This window comes from Gavialis gangeticus, unplaced genomic scaffold (assembly GCF_001723915.1).
Source record: "Gavialis gangeticus isolate Ggan-Ray unplaced genomic scaffold, GavGan_comp1, whole genome shotgun sequence".
NCBI classification, from domain to species: domain Eukaryota; kingdom Metazoa; phylum Chordata; order Crocodylia; family Gavialidae; genus Gavialis; species Gavialis gangeticus.
In genome coordinates, this window is record NW_017728992.1 from 43904084 (window position 1) to 43919141 (window position 15058).

General features: G+C 40.8%; 1 protein-coding gene and 1 long non-coding RNA gene across 2 annotated transcripts in view; one reads left to right on the forward strand and one right to left on the reverse strand.

Moving 5' to 3' along the window:
* Positions 1 to 15058, reverse strand: part of BCL2 (BCL2, apoptosis regulator) — a 180851-nt gene that overhangs the window by 80515 nt on the left and 85278 nt on the right. The gene's annotated exons all lie outside the window — the stretch shown is intronic.
* On the forward strand, positions 241 to 6125 carry LOC109300865. The gene is made up of 2 exons (XR_002098346.1): positions 241 to 1298; positions 3815 to 6125. It is a non-coding gene; the product is annotated as an uncharacterized LOC109300865 (long non-coding RNA).

Here is a 15058-nt window from a genome sequence, read left to right on the forward strand (position 1 = left end):
GAGGGAAGGTTTAAGTTGGACATCAGGAGGCGCTACTTCACGGTCAGGGCGGCTAGAGTCTGGAACCAGCTTCCAAGTGAGGTGGTGCAGGCTCCCACCCTGGGGGTTTTTAAGAGGAGGTTGGATGACCACCTTACTGGGGTCATTTGACCCCAGTGCTCTTCCTGCCATGGCAGGGGGTCAGACTAGATGATCTGCTCACGTCCCTTCCGACCCTAGAAACTATGAAACTATGAAACCATCAAATGGATATGGAACAGAAACTAGTGTTATTTCTTCTCCATTTGTAACTTCCAGGGGGGTGCATTGCATGTGCAGTGAACTCTCTGAGCTCACCACCACGTCAGTACAGCTCCTGTCAGAGTTTCACATGGCTTCAGAGCTCTGAGCTCACCAACTGGTCACCATAGGCTCTAGACAGAGGCCCTGCTTTCACACAGCTCCAGAGCCCAGAGAGGCACTGCTGTTCACTCTCCCTTCTACCCATGCCCTCCCCACTGACACTCACCCCCTGGGCTCCAGAGTCAGGTGAAAGCAGGGGTGGAGCACTGCTGCCACTCCTCTTCACTGAATTGTGCAGTAGGGCAAAAGAGGCGGGGGGAACAAGAGGAAGGGATGGCAAACAGTGGTGATGTTCACCTTCTGGGCTCCAAAGCTGTGTGAAAGTAGACCATGTACCAGTCAACTGGTGAGCTCAGTGCTCATGGCACATGCGGAGCTGCGATAGGAACTGTGCTGATAGGCTGGTGAACTCTCTGACATCCAGGATCACACTGAGTGGCATGCGGTCACACAGTGAGCTGAGCTGTGCATGCACCACACCCCTTGACACTCCCTGAGAACCTGGGACCACCCACAGTGACTTCCATGTCAAGTATGCTCAGATTTTTTCTTTCTCCCATCAGCTTTGCTAATTCAGTCTGGCATCTGAGATCATACCTAAGCCAGGACAAACAACTCTGAACTGAAAAAAGATGGAATAAGTAGTCAAAGAGGATGACCAAGATTAAACAAGACAAGGAGAGATTGTACAAAATTACTGTGGAAAGGAAAGGCATAATAATTCCAGGATCTAGTCACAACTTGTCACTTGGTGAGAAGAAAGTAATGCCCGTATCATATACTTACTGAAAGAAAGAAGCAGCAAAGGGATACTTTCTAGAAAGCACTGCTGTGCTTGAAGTACAAATACTGCATAAACAAGACTCACACAATTTAAGTATATTTTGTTTGGTAATACATAACTGGTTTCCCTCTAAGTAGTGACTTCTGTACACATTTTGAATAAGAAGGAAACAGTAAGTGAAACAATCTTTACATAAACTCCATAATTTCATGTGCCTTGAAAAATTTTGCTCTGGTCATCTGCAGATGCTGCTCCCACTGAAATTAGTGAGAATCCTACCAATACTTCCCAAAGAAGAATTATGATCACAGTGTTTGACTATAATCAGGAGGCACGTCTATATGAGATGTTTACTGTGCAGTAGACAAATCAGCTGCTCAGTAAACGTCTTGGCATCTACATGTGTGCCCTAAAAACTCAGCAGCAAACTACACAGTAAAACCCTACAGTAAAAAACTCCACAGTAGCTCATGTGTAGATGCTGACCCAGATGGTTGGGGCATAAGAGTGCTTCAGTGTGGGGACTGCCTTCCAACTAGCCCTACACCGAAGCACCCTGATGCACCAGCCCCTCAACAGCACGTGAGCCGAGGGGAACAGCCCTAGGCTGGCAGGCTGACCCCCTGGGCCCCCTGCCAGCCAGGGCTGCTCCAACCTGGCTCAACATGCTGCACTCCCAGCCACATGTGAAGACACAGTGCCCAGGAGCAATAAACTCCAGAGCAATAAGCTCCAGTTTATTCATGTGCATTAATATGCACATGTAGATATGCCCAGGGTGATATAAATTCACCTCTTTAGTAATTTGGTGAATGAAAAAATGCAGTAAGTTGTTACCACAAAGCTTGAATTTAAAAGGCACTGCTTGGAAGACAAAGAGTAGATTGTTTTGTAGTTCAGACTAGCAAAACTGTGCTCACTGTAGAATTTAAGAAATAATCGTTTGCATGAAGGAAAAACAAAAACAAATTAATTTACCTATTATGGATCTCATTTTTTTAACTGGGAAGCACACCAAAGGGAGAAATAATACATCTCCAGCTGGGGCAGTTTGGCATTAAGCCAATTAAACCAGGGACTAGCAACATACAACCCACAGGCTACATCCAGCCTGCAGAACCACTTGATCTGCCCTGCACATGTGCCCATATTAGGGCTGGACAGCGAGGGGCTGTGCTGCGACTGAAAGCTGCACTTGAACTGTTGCCCCTTCTCCTTGTCTCCCACTCCCTCTAACTCTCAGCTGGTGCGTGGACACAGCTTTCAGCCACTAGGGACCAGGCAGCTTCCAAGTTCACCAGTCCCACAGCCAGGAGTCTGGGCACAGGGAGAAGCAGCAGTAGTGTAGTTTCCAGCTGCCCAGCCCTGGCACAGCTCCACACCAGCTAGAAGTTGCACTCATGCTGCAGTCTGGGAGCAGAGAGCAGGGAGGAGCGATGGTGGTGTGGGTACAGCTCCCAGATGTTTGGCCCCCTGTCGCTGATACTGCTGAAACCGTTTGGCCCATGTTGAACCGGGTTGTTCCAGGCTGTGGTTTTTAAAGGTTGCCAGCTGTTGATTTATATCAACACTGCTTCAAGGATTTACATCATGTGAGGGTCTGTCCTTAAATGTCTTAAAGTGCCCCAGTAGATACTAATTGAATGTATATTGTAAATTTTAAGCAAGTGGCTCAGTGAGTATAAAAAAATATTTACCACTATACATAGTACTTACTTGTTTGCAAAACACCACTAAAAAAATCAATTTATTAGAAAAAATGATTATGAAAAAATTGAGGGGAAAAATCATCATTTCCCAAACAGAAGTGAAAATGTGCTGAACAGTGCAAGTTTTGGAAGTCTCAGGCCTCTGGCAGATATTATATTTATGGCGCAATTAATATGTTAATTGCACAATAATTTAAAACATGCCACACATTCATCCAATTCATTGTGCGTCTGGCATGGCAGGAGACACACTTTTTGTGATGAGATATAAAATTCTTCAGCTCCAAATGGCATCATTATTTTAATGTCTGCCAGGGTCCTTAGACTGGACTAACCAATTGTTGGTTGCCACACTGACTAGGTGGCATTGAGAGGAAAAAAAAGAAAAGTGTATGACTGCATTCAGTGAGGTATGTTTTCCACTCTTGTAGTCTCCAAAAAAATGGATGCTGTTTGTTTTTTTTTCCACAGCACTTATTACCTCAAATACATCAAAAACAGATTTAAAATGTTCTAAGCTAAATTGCATAACCTATCTAATCAACAGCTGGAACTGACTTAAATCTTCAAATATTTAAAGTACAAATACCAGGGAGGGGGATGAATTACTCACATAATAAAAGGGTTAGGAAATTTAACATTCAACTCTTGTGAAAAGCATCTTGGTAAATTCTATTTAGCCTATGTAAGCAAAAAAATCCCTTCTTTTGACACATTTAAAACTTTACTGCACTAAAATTGGACTACTAGAAAAATGATCTAATTTTAACGCTTCTAATCTCTACATTTCCACAGATAGGTAGATGCAAAAGGGAGAGTCGGGTCCAAATAGTTTATATCACCAGAAACAGGGCACAAGAAATCTGAGGATAACACTTTTACTATTGATGAATTTGAATATCACAGTATCTAGGTTTTAATGCTATGTAACTTTTCTTTAAATGGTATCACCTCCTAAATGGTTTTACCTCTTTTTCAGGTACTAGAAGACAGTGAAGGAAGAGGAAAAGCCACCCACTTAACTACAGCAATTTTAGAGGCATCATCAAATGCTCAAATAGATTTAACCTAATATCCTAATCATCACATTTTTAACTATCCTGTTGGGTGTTCAGAGAAAATTACTTCTTCTTGAACCTTGCAGCAATTGAAAATCCCTCATTTGGCTTTTTTTAACTCCACTTTGCACTGAGAATAAATGGTTTCAAAAGTGTTCATGAACAGATTTTTTTCCCCTTCTCTGGCTTGAACAGTGAATGGCAGAGCTCCGAGTCTGAATAAACAGTGTGGGTGGTGACTGTTCTGTGAGGCCCATGTAAAGGATGCAATCATTTTCTTATGCTGTTCAGCATTAAATCATGTGAAACTAGCTTGATTGCCACACATAACATTCACTTTGTAGCAGAATGTAACATGCCATGTATTCTTTCCTAACTTTGGAGGGAAAAATAATAATTAATTCTCCTAGCTTCAAGTGTTTAATTGTGTATAAAGTTCATTGACCTCGCTAGTTGCTGTCAGATGATCTTGCTAAGGCCTGTGAAAAACATCCCAGGAATGCAGTGATGTGGGCAGAAACAAAGTGAGTTCATGCCACAAAATGCTTTAAATGGAACAAAATCAGCAGCCATCCAGAGAGACTGCACTGAAAACAGAACTTCAGAATAATCATGGGTTTAACCTCACCTAAGCAGGGTAGTCCTTCAAAAGTGATTATTATAAATCATATACTTTAAAACAATCCTTTCAGGATCTGGCATGTGACTACATGAAGTAACTCTGTTTACTGGTAATCCCCTAGCTGACTGGAAATGAATGCACTGGAGAGGCTGGGATGTCTAGGACACAAGACCAAGAACGAGGCGATCTGCTTGTTTCCAGGTCCATAACCTGTTCGAGTGAGATTAAATGTGACCTTAGGTAGGGCACTAAGCCATTGTGTGAATCAGTTTCCCTTCCAGGAAAGTAATGATGGTTACCTCCATTTATACAGAGCTTTGAGATCTACAGATGAAAAGTATTGTTGATAATAATGAACATGTATTTGCCTATATGTAATTTTTATCCCTGTCATTACAATCTAGGCTGGAGGAGAGCCGCTTTTTTCATATGCTGTAATTAGCTAGGTAGAAGCAAGATGAATCTGTTCTAAGGTCAACATTAAAATATCAGCTGCACTCTCACACAATTCAAAATATACATTTCTAATTCAAGGGGACATGGCAGCCTAATTTTATTAAGAAACGTCACATAAACTACTGCAGATACCGCTTATACTAAGCCTTAAATATTAATATAGGTTGAAAGTATATGCAGCAATCTATATTAGAAGCTATGTTCTTTAGGATGAGGGTATTTTAATACAGCTCTTAGCATAACTGGCCCCATATCCTAACTGGGCTTATAAGCAATACAATAATATAAATATTAATTAATAGAAAAGCCTGAAAACAATGCTGTCCAGCATGGCTGGGACTTCAACCAGCTGATGCATGTCTGTGTATTAAGGGACATGGTCCTAAAAGTCTCTGTGGTGAATAAGCTGCAGTTTACTTCAGTTCAATTTTTCTTTTCCTATATGCCCCCTATGGAGTCTGACAATGTGACTGGCAAAGCCTGTGTTGCAACTCAGCATGCCTCATGTTGGTGTACTTTTTCACAGTCATTGAATCCCCCATGGTGATTTATATGAGACGAGAACATATGGCTCATAGGCAATAGCATGGTAGTACAGAAGCCAGTTTGAAATTATGACCTACAAAAATGGCCTGCATTATTTTGTAGTATACCTACTGCTTTGTTACCCCTTTTTGTCAATCCATCACAAACAGTTTTATCTAAATCCCTTCTGATATACTACTAGCACTCTTTTCTCCATGGCTTAAGATGACTGCCTCTAGTACATTCTGAAATAAGTAACTCTAGTCAGACTAGGTTTTTTTTAGTCAATTGGTTCATTTTGGTGACCATGGTGAACATAACAGGCTTGGATTATAACTTCTACCATCTGGAATTAAATCTTCTTCACAGACAGATAAAACCAGATCATAGCCATATTAAATTCTGGATTGTGATTATGATCTCTCTTGGTATTAAGCGATAAAGCCATACCTCAAAAGAATATCAGCTTAAGGAAACCTATACTATTAAATGCATTGGAAAAGATGTACAGTAAGTTGTCATTTGCTGTGTATTTTATTCCCTCATTGTAGAATACAATAATGCCCTTAATCTTTTGTGGAAATACTTCAGTGGAGCTTTTTACTCAAAAATAAGTGCATTATTTAAAATTTACGTTTACTCTATATTTCTTCTGTTACAAGTATTGTGGGTGTAAGCATAAGTGTAACAAGTTAATATTTGTGAGAGAAATAAGGTGAAGTATTTTGAGGACAATGGGGCCTCTGAAATCAATCAGTTCCAAGGCTGATGCCAGGCATTTCATGCTTTTCACAGATGACGGCATATTGGGTTGTTTTTGTAAACAACAAAAGGTCAAAGAAATACTTGTATAGCTGCAAACATAAAAGCAAACTGTAACCTACCTGCCTGCCTGGAAGTTGCAAAATATCAAGTAAATTGAAACTGACCTACAAAGAATATACCACTTTGTAACACATTGTAAAACATTTTAATACTCAATAGGATGCAATTCTTCCTTTTTTAACATTAGGATAATTACTGAAGCAAATCCTGTAAGCAAATTTAATACTCAAACATGGCTGAGCAAAACACACTTTCAAAGATGATCATGCCAACTTAGATTCATTATAATAACTTCCAAAATTAATGATAAATATTCTGAAATAGGGAACTATAAATCATTGCAACCCTACTAATTCCAATAGTAATAATTGAATAGAAGAAAATGAGAGCCAAATTTGATTATGTAATTTCATAAGGTTTGCTGCTTCCAAACAGCTGCGAAATGAAAATCTGGTGGAAAGAATTATGAAGAAATAATCTTACTTTATAAGATTATACAACACATTGGTATAAAGATCATTCCTGACCTGAAAATACCACTCTCTTTTGTTAGCTCCTTAAAAATATTACTAAGAATGTAAAAACTAAATGGTACTATAAAGGTACAAATCTACCTTCCTTTCTGCTAGACTTTAGACTAAGATGCTCTCTCTGCCCCCTTACAGGACTGCATTTTGTGATCCAAAATCCAGTCCAGGAAATCTAAGTGGTTCTTAAAACAATGCCCTTGGTCTACCAAAATAGTTAAAACTTCAGTCGCGTCTGATACTGAAAACCATCTTGAATTCCCCCTTCTTCTTCCACCATCATTTATAAATCCAGCATGATTTAAGCAATCACTAGTTAAAGCATTCTTCTGTATCACTTGAAAACTAGCACTCCAAACTTTGTGAGCATATAAAGAATTACTTGATTTAGCAAATAGATCTTGACACAATGGATGCAGTGATTATACTGGAATTTGAATTAACATCACAAGCATTGTCTATCTCATGTGTGTGTCTGTACTTGCACATATATATTTTTACTGTATCTTGGGATATAGTTGAACTAGAAACAAATAACTTATACTGTTGCAATCATAGCCCAGCAATTTCAGTACTTCAGAGATGTAAGTTATTTGTTGTCAATAATTTATGAAATATTGGACCTCAGAATTGTCACTGTTACCTTGCAAGGTTTTTTGCCAATAGCCCATGTCTGAATATGGCACGCCCAGATCCTCCGACTGTCAGAAATATTGAGTCCCTGTTCATTTGTAGTTAAAGTATGAGAAAGGTTTAATTCGATGAAAATATGGTACTATTGACTCCTCAGAAACACACGGACATATCCTCTACTAATGTAGCTCCCATGAGTCAATGGAGCTATGCTGATTTACAGCAGATGACCTTAATGCCTGATCAATACGTGAACGGCAAACTCAGGATTTCCATTGAGACACAGTATTTAGAAAACAATATGGACTCACAGGAAAAAATAACTAGAGATGTTACTATTATTTCAAGGCATGCAAGTTAATGGACTCTTAGCTCACTGGATCAGACCTTGGATTTTCATGTCTAGCCTGCTTGTTTTAAATCCATTTTCCAGTCCCCTATAAAATGAGTTCTGATTAAGTCTGCAGAGTATTTTAAACACATAAATTTGTTCTATGCTGTAGCTACATCAAAAAAATAGATGCAATTCTACACTTTTCGTATCTGAAAAATCAGAAGCGAATTCTGAAAAGGAACATAAACAATGATCCACTTTGGTCAGTAACAAAAATTCGCCAAATAAATGGCTCAACAGGCTAACCAGTTGGAGTTACTAAGCTAAAAGCTCACCTCTGAATACTTGTATTACATTATCCGCAGCCAGAACTGGCTTAATCTTTCTTAACTGCTACAGTGGAAAGAGAGATGAGAGGTCTACTCTACCATGGAAAGTCTTACTCTTATTTTCTCCCAAAATGCTAAATGATATTTAAAAAAATCATATTTGTCATCCTTTTTCATCCTTATTTAGCTGGCTATCCTCCTGTATAGCAATAGTAGTTCTTTACATATGCATATATATATGTATTTGAATATACAGCATCTTTCCCCTAAGGATTATCAGCATTTGTGAATTATGGGGCATAATGACCGGTGCAGTAGGTAAATACCCACTTTATAGATGGGAATAAACTAGCATGAAAAGGTAAACAGACAGACTCCCAAAGTCACAAGGCATAATTAGTGGCAGAGTTAGCACTCCGAGTTTCTTGCTCTAATTACAAGAACACATTTCCATCCCAGGAGAAGGTCTAGAAAGATCCCAGTGCTAAGTGTTGATGATGGAAGTAATTACCTCTAGTCAATAAAATTAAAGGGTACACTCTATGAGGTTTATCTGATGGGTAAAAACCTCATGATATAATCCATGTATTCACTGTCTGTGGATGAATTATATTTAATTTCCACATTAAATTGCCAATTTCTCACAATCTTAAATGTTCACCATAAAATGAATATAAACAACAGGGCCGTTCCTTTTAGCAGAAAATAGTCAGGAAAAGAAAAGTGAATCTATTTCATGCAGGGTGCAAAAAGACATTGGCCTTGTGTTGCCAAAAACATGTTTATGGTGGCACAAGTTGCAAACAGAAGTCCTTGTCCTTTGTCACACTCCAAGTGCCCAAAAGTCCTTGCCCGACAATTCCAGGTAACAGTTCATCATGCCTTAATATGGAGTATGTCGTAATATAGAGTTTTATTGTGTGATCCTCACAAATCAGTGCTTCCAGGGCTCTCCAGCCAGCCTGTGCAGGCAATTCTGGGCCATATGTTTCACACTGCAGAACAAGAGAACCCCATGGGGTTCCCCAGGCCAGAACCAGGCACCCAGGCTAGAAACCCAGGCACCCAGGCCCACAGGAAGCCCAAACAGGAGGAGTCTGATCCTGCAAGACAATGGCCCCAGGTGACAACTGTACCTGTCAATCAACTGGATCAGCTGTGCCATGATACACCCCAGCACAGCCGGTCCCAAGACAAAAAGGACATCTGTTTGAAGCCACACAATACCACAGCAATTAACACTTCAATTTAATCCATCACAGAAGCAATCCAAAGAGAGAAGAAAAAAAAACAATAGGTAATGTTACAGCTGAAATCTGACTTGTTCCATAGCTCTAGTTGTTTTTAATGTTTTTTCCATCTTTTTTGGGGGGGAGAGGAAGAGGGAGGCGAGAAAAAGCCTGAATTTAAATTTGTATTACCTTTGCAATCATGTGTTGTATAGGTTCTTTCTTGACCATGTACTGCTACACAACAAGATTCTGCCTGCAAGAACATGGGTCAATTCAACGGTGTAGCTCCACAGCCAGGGACCAAAGGCACAGGGGCAGTAGCAACTTCTGGTTGCCACCACATCACTGGCAGGCTTGCATGGCTGCCAGCAGCAGCTATATTTTTTTTGCAGCCTTCCACACCTATACATTGGTGCCTGAGGTGGTTTTCCTGATTGCCCCATTCTTGAGGGAAGGTACCATAATTTCAAGAATCTGTCAGCAGCCAAGGCTAGAAATTTTCTTTAAAAAAATGAAAGTTGGGATTCTGATGCAACACATTACAAGACTTTGAAGAAAACTATCAACCACTGAAACTCATGATAGACTTCACAAGAGTTAGCAACACCATCCAGGGAAATACAGTTGCAATGTAGTCTGAAAAGTACCAGTAGATGAAATCCAGGAGGCCATCAGAACACACTTAGAAATGCTGTTGAAAGGTCTCAGATTCCTGCCTGAGAGGTCCCTGAAGTACAGTAAAGGTAACTAAACCAGAAAGTCAACAAATAGACTGTTTCAAAATTGAATGATTAATCTTTATTTCATAACTGAGCTTACTGTTTTGGGTAATCCCCAGGGTAACTCTCTCTAATACCAGATAACTACCAATGGATGCTTAGGAGGTTTTGTATAGCTTGGGGATTTTTCTTAAAGTATTTTAAAGTCAGATATGAATGTCTATTGGTAAAAAAACACAGTGACTGAAACTGAAAGCAAGGGTATTATGCATCTGTATTGTATTTGTTTTGCTGTACTTTAAAGAAGAAAAATTCAGACATTACTGGCTGGTACATGGAAATGTTATTTCGACTTAAAGCTGTGGGTACCCTGCATGAATCCATATGCCTCAACTGCCTTGTTAGCAGTTTGAGTTTTTGCAAACAGAAGAAGCCAAATTCCCCCTTCTCTCCCTACCAACTTTAAAATATGTCTAAAATATATCATTGGGGTCAAAATGAGCTGCTGTGAAATGGACTGCTGTTGCATATTTTCTTCAATCGGTTTTAAAAATTAAATTCTTAAACTGCATAATTTACTGAGTGAACTTAAATGTGATCTTATGCAATATGATATTTGTCGATCTACAGGCAAGGGGACAGACCAGGACAGCGGTAAGTGGTGGAAACTGCTCATATTTATCACTGAGGCTACAGGCACATGCTCTTTTGTAGCACTGAAAAAGTAAAGTGCCATGGGAGCGAGAATACGTTCATAAACCTCCTGGCTGGAGTGCTCCAAAGTTGCCTCAAAGGTGTGCTCTCCAGCTAGAAGTCTGCTCCTTTGTTCCCCCTGCCCCCAGTCTGATCATCCCTGGGGAAGGTGACAGGCTGTTAGCAATCAGCTGGAAGTTGTTGGAAAGTAGCAGCTGTCAAAGACAGTCCTCCGCTGCTCTCCTCTCTTCCACAACCTCCCCAGTTAGGTTTGGAAGTGGAGGAAGGGAGGGAGTACGGAGAACCATCTGATGCAGGGGTGATCCAAGGAGCCCCGATGTAGTCTTGTACATTTTGGCTCCTTCATTATCTCCATTTGTTATTCATTATTCTCCATGCAATTGTCCACATCTTTTATGGAGAGCTACAAAATATAGGGTTACAAAGAAGTTCCTTTTTGAAACCAAACGTTTGTGTGTTAGATGCACCTTTTTTTTTTTTCTTTTTTTTGACAGATCCACTATCTTTGTAGTGGTAGAGACACCCTGAACACCTACACATTAGTTTTATCGCAGCACTACAAGGGCATACATACCGCTATAAATGTAGTATGTATTCATGGCCTATGTGTGTTGTAATTCTGTAGCTTAACAATTTAAATAATAATACTGCTAATTATTTCACTGCAAACCATATTAATGGAACATACAGCAACCTGGATCAAAGGATGGAGCTAGTGAGCATGGATGGGGTCAGCTGGTGCTGAGCACTACCTTTCTCTACCAACTTCAGTGATTTTAACATTTATATATAATCAGTGGGCACATCTACATGTGCACATTTACTGCACAGTAATTTAGTAACTGAACAGTATGGCACAGTAGGGGCACACGTCTACACGTGCATACCTTACTGAGCAGTAACTATGGCAACTTAAGCCAACTTGGGCATAAATTTGATACCTGCATCATGTAGGTAGCGAATTTACGCCTGGTTATTTACTGTGCAGTAACGCATGTGTAGATGTCATACTGCACAGTAACACTGTGTGTGGACTGGTTTGGGATGAACTTTATTCCCAAGTCAGTCCACACACAGCGTTACTGCACTTTAATGGCTGCATATGTAGACGCCAGCATAAAAAACACTTACTGCACAGTAAATGCATGTGTAGATGCCCCCAGTGAAAATACAGGGGCTCTTAAAGCATTATCTGTTTAAGCACTGATCAAAGAAGACCATTACCATTTACAGTAATGGTCTTCCTTTGTAAAGTTCCTGATTATGTTTAGTATATGTATTTCAGAGTCTAGTTTGTAATATACACTATAGAATTAGAAAAACAATATGTGAAATGGAAAAAATGAGAATTACTGCTAAAGCAAATATTTTGCAATGGAGAGTAAGACAGAGTGCATTCTGAAAACCTCCAAAATTCTAAAACTAGCATATGTTATTAAAACGTAGATAGAAGTAGAGAGCAAATAAAAACTGAGGGCACTTTCACTGTTTTGGGTGATGAAATTATTTGGAATTAACTTCTGAATTGGAAAGAGGAGTCTTAGCACACTGTGGACAAGGAGGAAATAATACGCATTTTTGTGGCTATGAACAGTAACCAAAAAAAATTGTTTGGGCTTATATTGCATAAAAACATGAAGCTGTTGAAACACGACTAATTTTTTTTCATTGTACTATTCATATGTCCTCTTCAGTTTCCTAGGACTTGCTTCCCAATTTTTCCTTCTCTTTCTTCTTTCTTTCCGTCGCTCTCAGGCACAAAAAGGTCAGTGGGTAACTTAGACAAGGAAATGTGTAAATCCTGACTCCTTCATTATTTCCTTTCATTGTTCAAAATAGCTATTAAATTATAATGAATGATATCATTCGTACTAAATATTGTCTATGCAGATTAGATTTCAACTACTTGACTTTCTCTTTTGCTTCATAAATCACCACTTTTCTTTTTTCTATACTATAAACACAGAGCACAAGGTCATCTACAGCCTGTCCTTGGACATCCTTGCTTTTTCCTCCAAATAATTCATGTATATGGGGCTTAGCACTGAATTGGATTGGCCCTAAATGGCAACCTCCTTTTGACCATGGAGGTAGGGAAGATCTCCAGACTTGTATTACTGGATATCTGCCAGCTTTTACAGAGTGACCCACAAAGTAGACTAATGAAGTGACAACAGCAAGTGCAGATGGTGCAGTAATACAGTGCTTCCAATCATTCTTCTCTAGCAAGTGATCAGTAATTGTTCCTCTTCTCTGCAGGTACTCCCTTTGAAGGGTCCCTCAGGGATCCACACTATCCCTACTTCTCAACAATGTCTACATGAGATGACTGGAAGAGATAGTGAGAGGTCACCTGCTTAGCTGCCCGCCAATGACACTTATGTCCCATTTTCAATCTTTCCTCCTGTGTAACCCCAGACACTATTAAAGTGTCAGAACCCCAACAGGAAAATTAGTTTTTTGATGAAGAACTGGCTCAAGCTGAACTAAGGCAAAAATCAAAGTGGTGCTGCTTGAGAAGTGGAAACACTTTGAAGACTTGGCCAAGATATTCTCTCCCCCTTCCATTTGATCAAGACGGTGCTAGGTCACAGGGTTCAATACGACTCATTGCTAAGCCTAGATAACTAGATACAACCTGTTTCTAAAAATTCCTTCTTTCATCTCCAAAGCTTGCAAAGAAGCATGGTGTCTTCCTCCTGATGATCCACACATTTGTCACCTCCAGACTGCTCATTGTATCTGAGTCTGAATGAGAAGATGATACCCAGGATGAAGCATGTCTGATCGGGGGACAAAGCACTCTCTGCCAAGAGGATCCAGCCTCCAAAGGAGACCAGGAAAATCCAGAATGTGATTACCTTCAGAGAATCTTGCAAGATCAGCTTCTTTGAGAAAGCCTTGCTTCAAAAAAGAAAAAAAAGAAAAAAAGAAACTGAAACCTGCAATTATTTTGTTTGATGTAAAATAGAGAAATAATTTTGGGAGCAGGAACTGGATCCTGTATGAGTGCTCTTACCACTAGGTTAAGAAGTCACATGCTCCTTTGTTGCCCAATGAATCTTGAATTCTTTTATGAATGGTAGTACAGTTTTAAGAGGAGGGATGAAGGATTCCTTAACCCCAGAGTGGCTAAGGCATACCCCTGAGAGGTGGAAGATAACGGTCTTATCTTCCTCAGGCTATGGAGGAAATTGAACCCAGATTTCCTAATTCCTGGGCAAGTGCTCTAAACACACAGCTATTATAAAAAAGTGGAGGGCTTCCCTACCCTCACCCTTGTTTTCAAAGAAACTATTTTGTGAAGATTCTGATCCTGTCAGTATGGCTAGGGACAGAAGTTACAAATAAACTGGTTAAGTGATCAGAAACTGGTTTAAATCTGTAACAGAAAAGTAGTTCAGTGCACATAAACCAGTTTCAAAATGGCTGAAACTGGTTTAAGATTAACCTGGTTGAATGTAATATCAGACTTAAATGATTTAAGTCCATGAACGCCGCATGCTCCCAGAGGTGGGGGGGGGCACAGCGAGCTCCTGCAGGCAGTGGTAGCACTGGTGGCAGCGGGAGCATGGCGGTGGCAAGTGGGGAGCTCCCGCAGGCGGACACGGTGCTGTTGGCGGTGCGGGGGGAGGGGATGGTGACCGCCCACAGACACCGCTGGTAGCTTCGGCGACACTCAGGGGGTGCATGTGCACCCGTACCCGTGTGCACTCCCTACACACTGCCAATGCTCAAGTCAAACTGGTTTACGGAACTCCTGTCCCAGACCCCTTCCTGGTTCAAGTTAAATCAGAGTCCCCCAGCATCCCAGCATTTTGCAGCCCTGGGCTGGGCTGTGCTGTCTGCTCAAGAGCAGGGCTGGCCCCACCCCTCTGCTCCCTAGCCAAAGCAGTGAGGGCTGGCTCACTGCCCCCCTGGCAAACTCTGGCTGGGGTCTAGGGCCAGAGGGTGGGGTTAAACTTCCCTTCCCCTGAGTATGGAGCTGCCCTGCCCCACTGACTTACTGCTGGCTGCCACTGTAGACTACAAATCCCAGAGGCACCTGGAAGCAGGAAGACGTGATGAGCAACCCTGCAGAGTCCTGTTGCTCTGATTGTGGACTGTAAATCCCAGAGACCTTGGGGGCAGCAGGAAGAGGCAGCGAACATACATCCCATACCAGCTATGTGCCAGACAGCTGTGCTCTACCACTCCCTGGCTTCTGGCTTGAACCACTGTAGGCATGTGGCTGCATTTCCTGAATCAA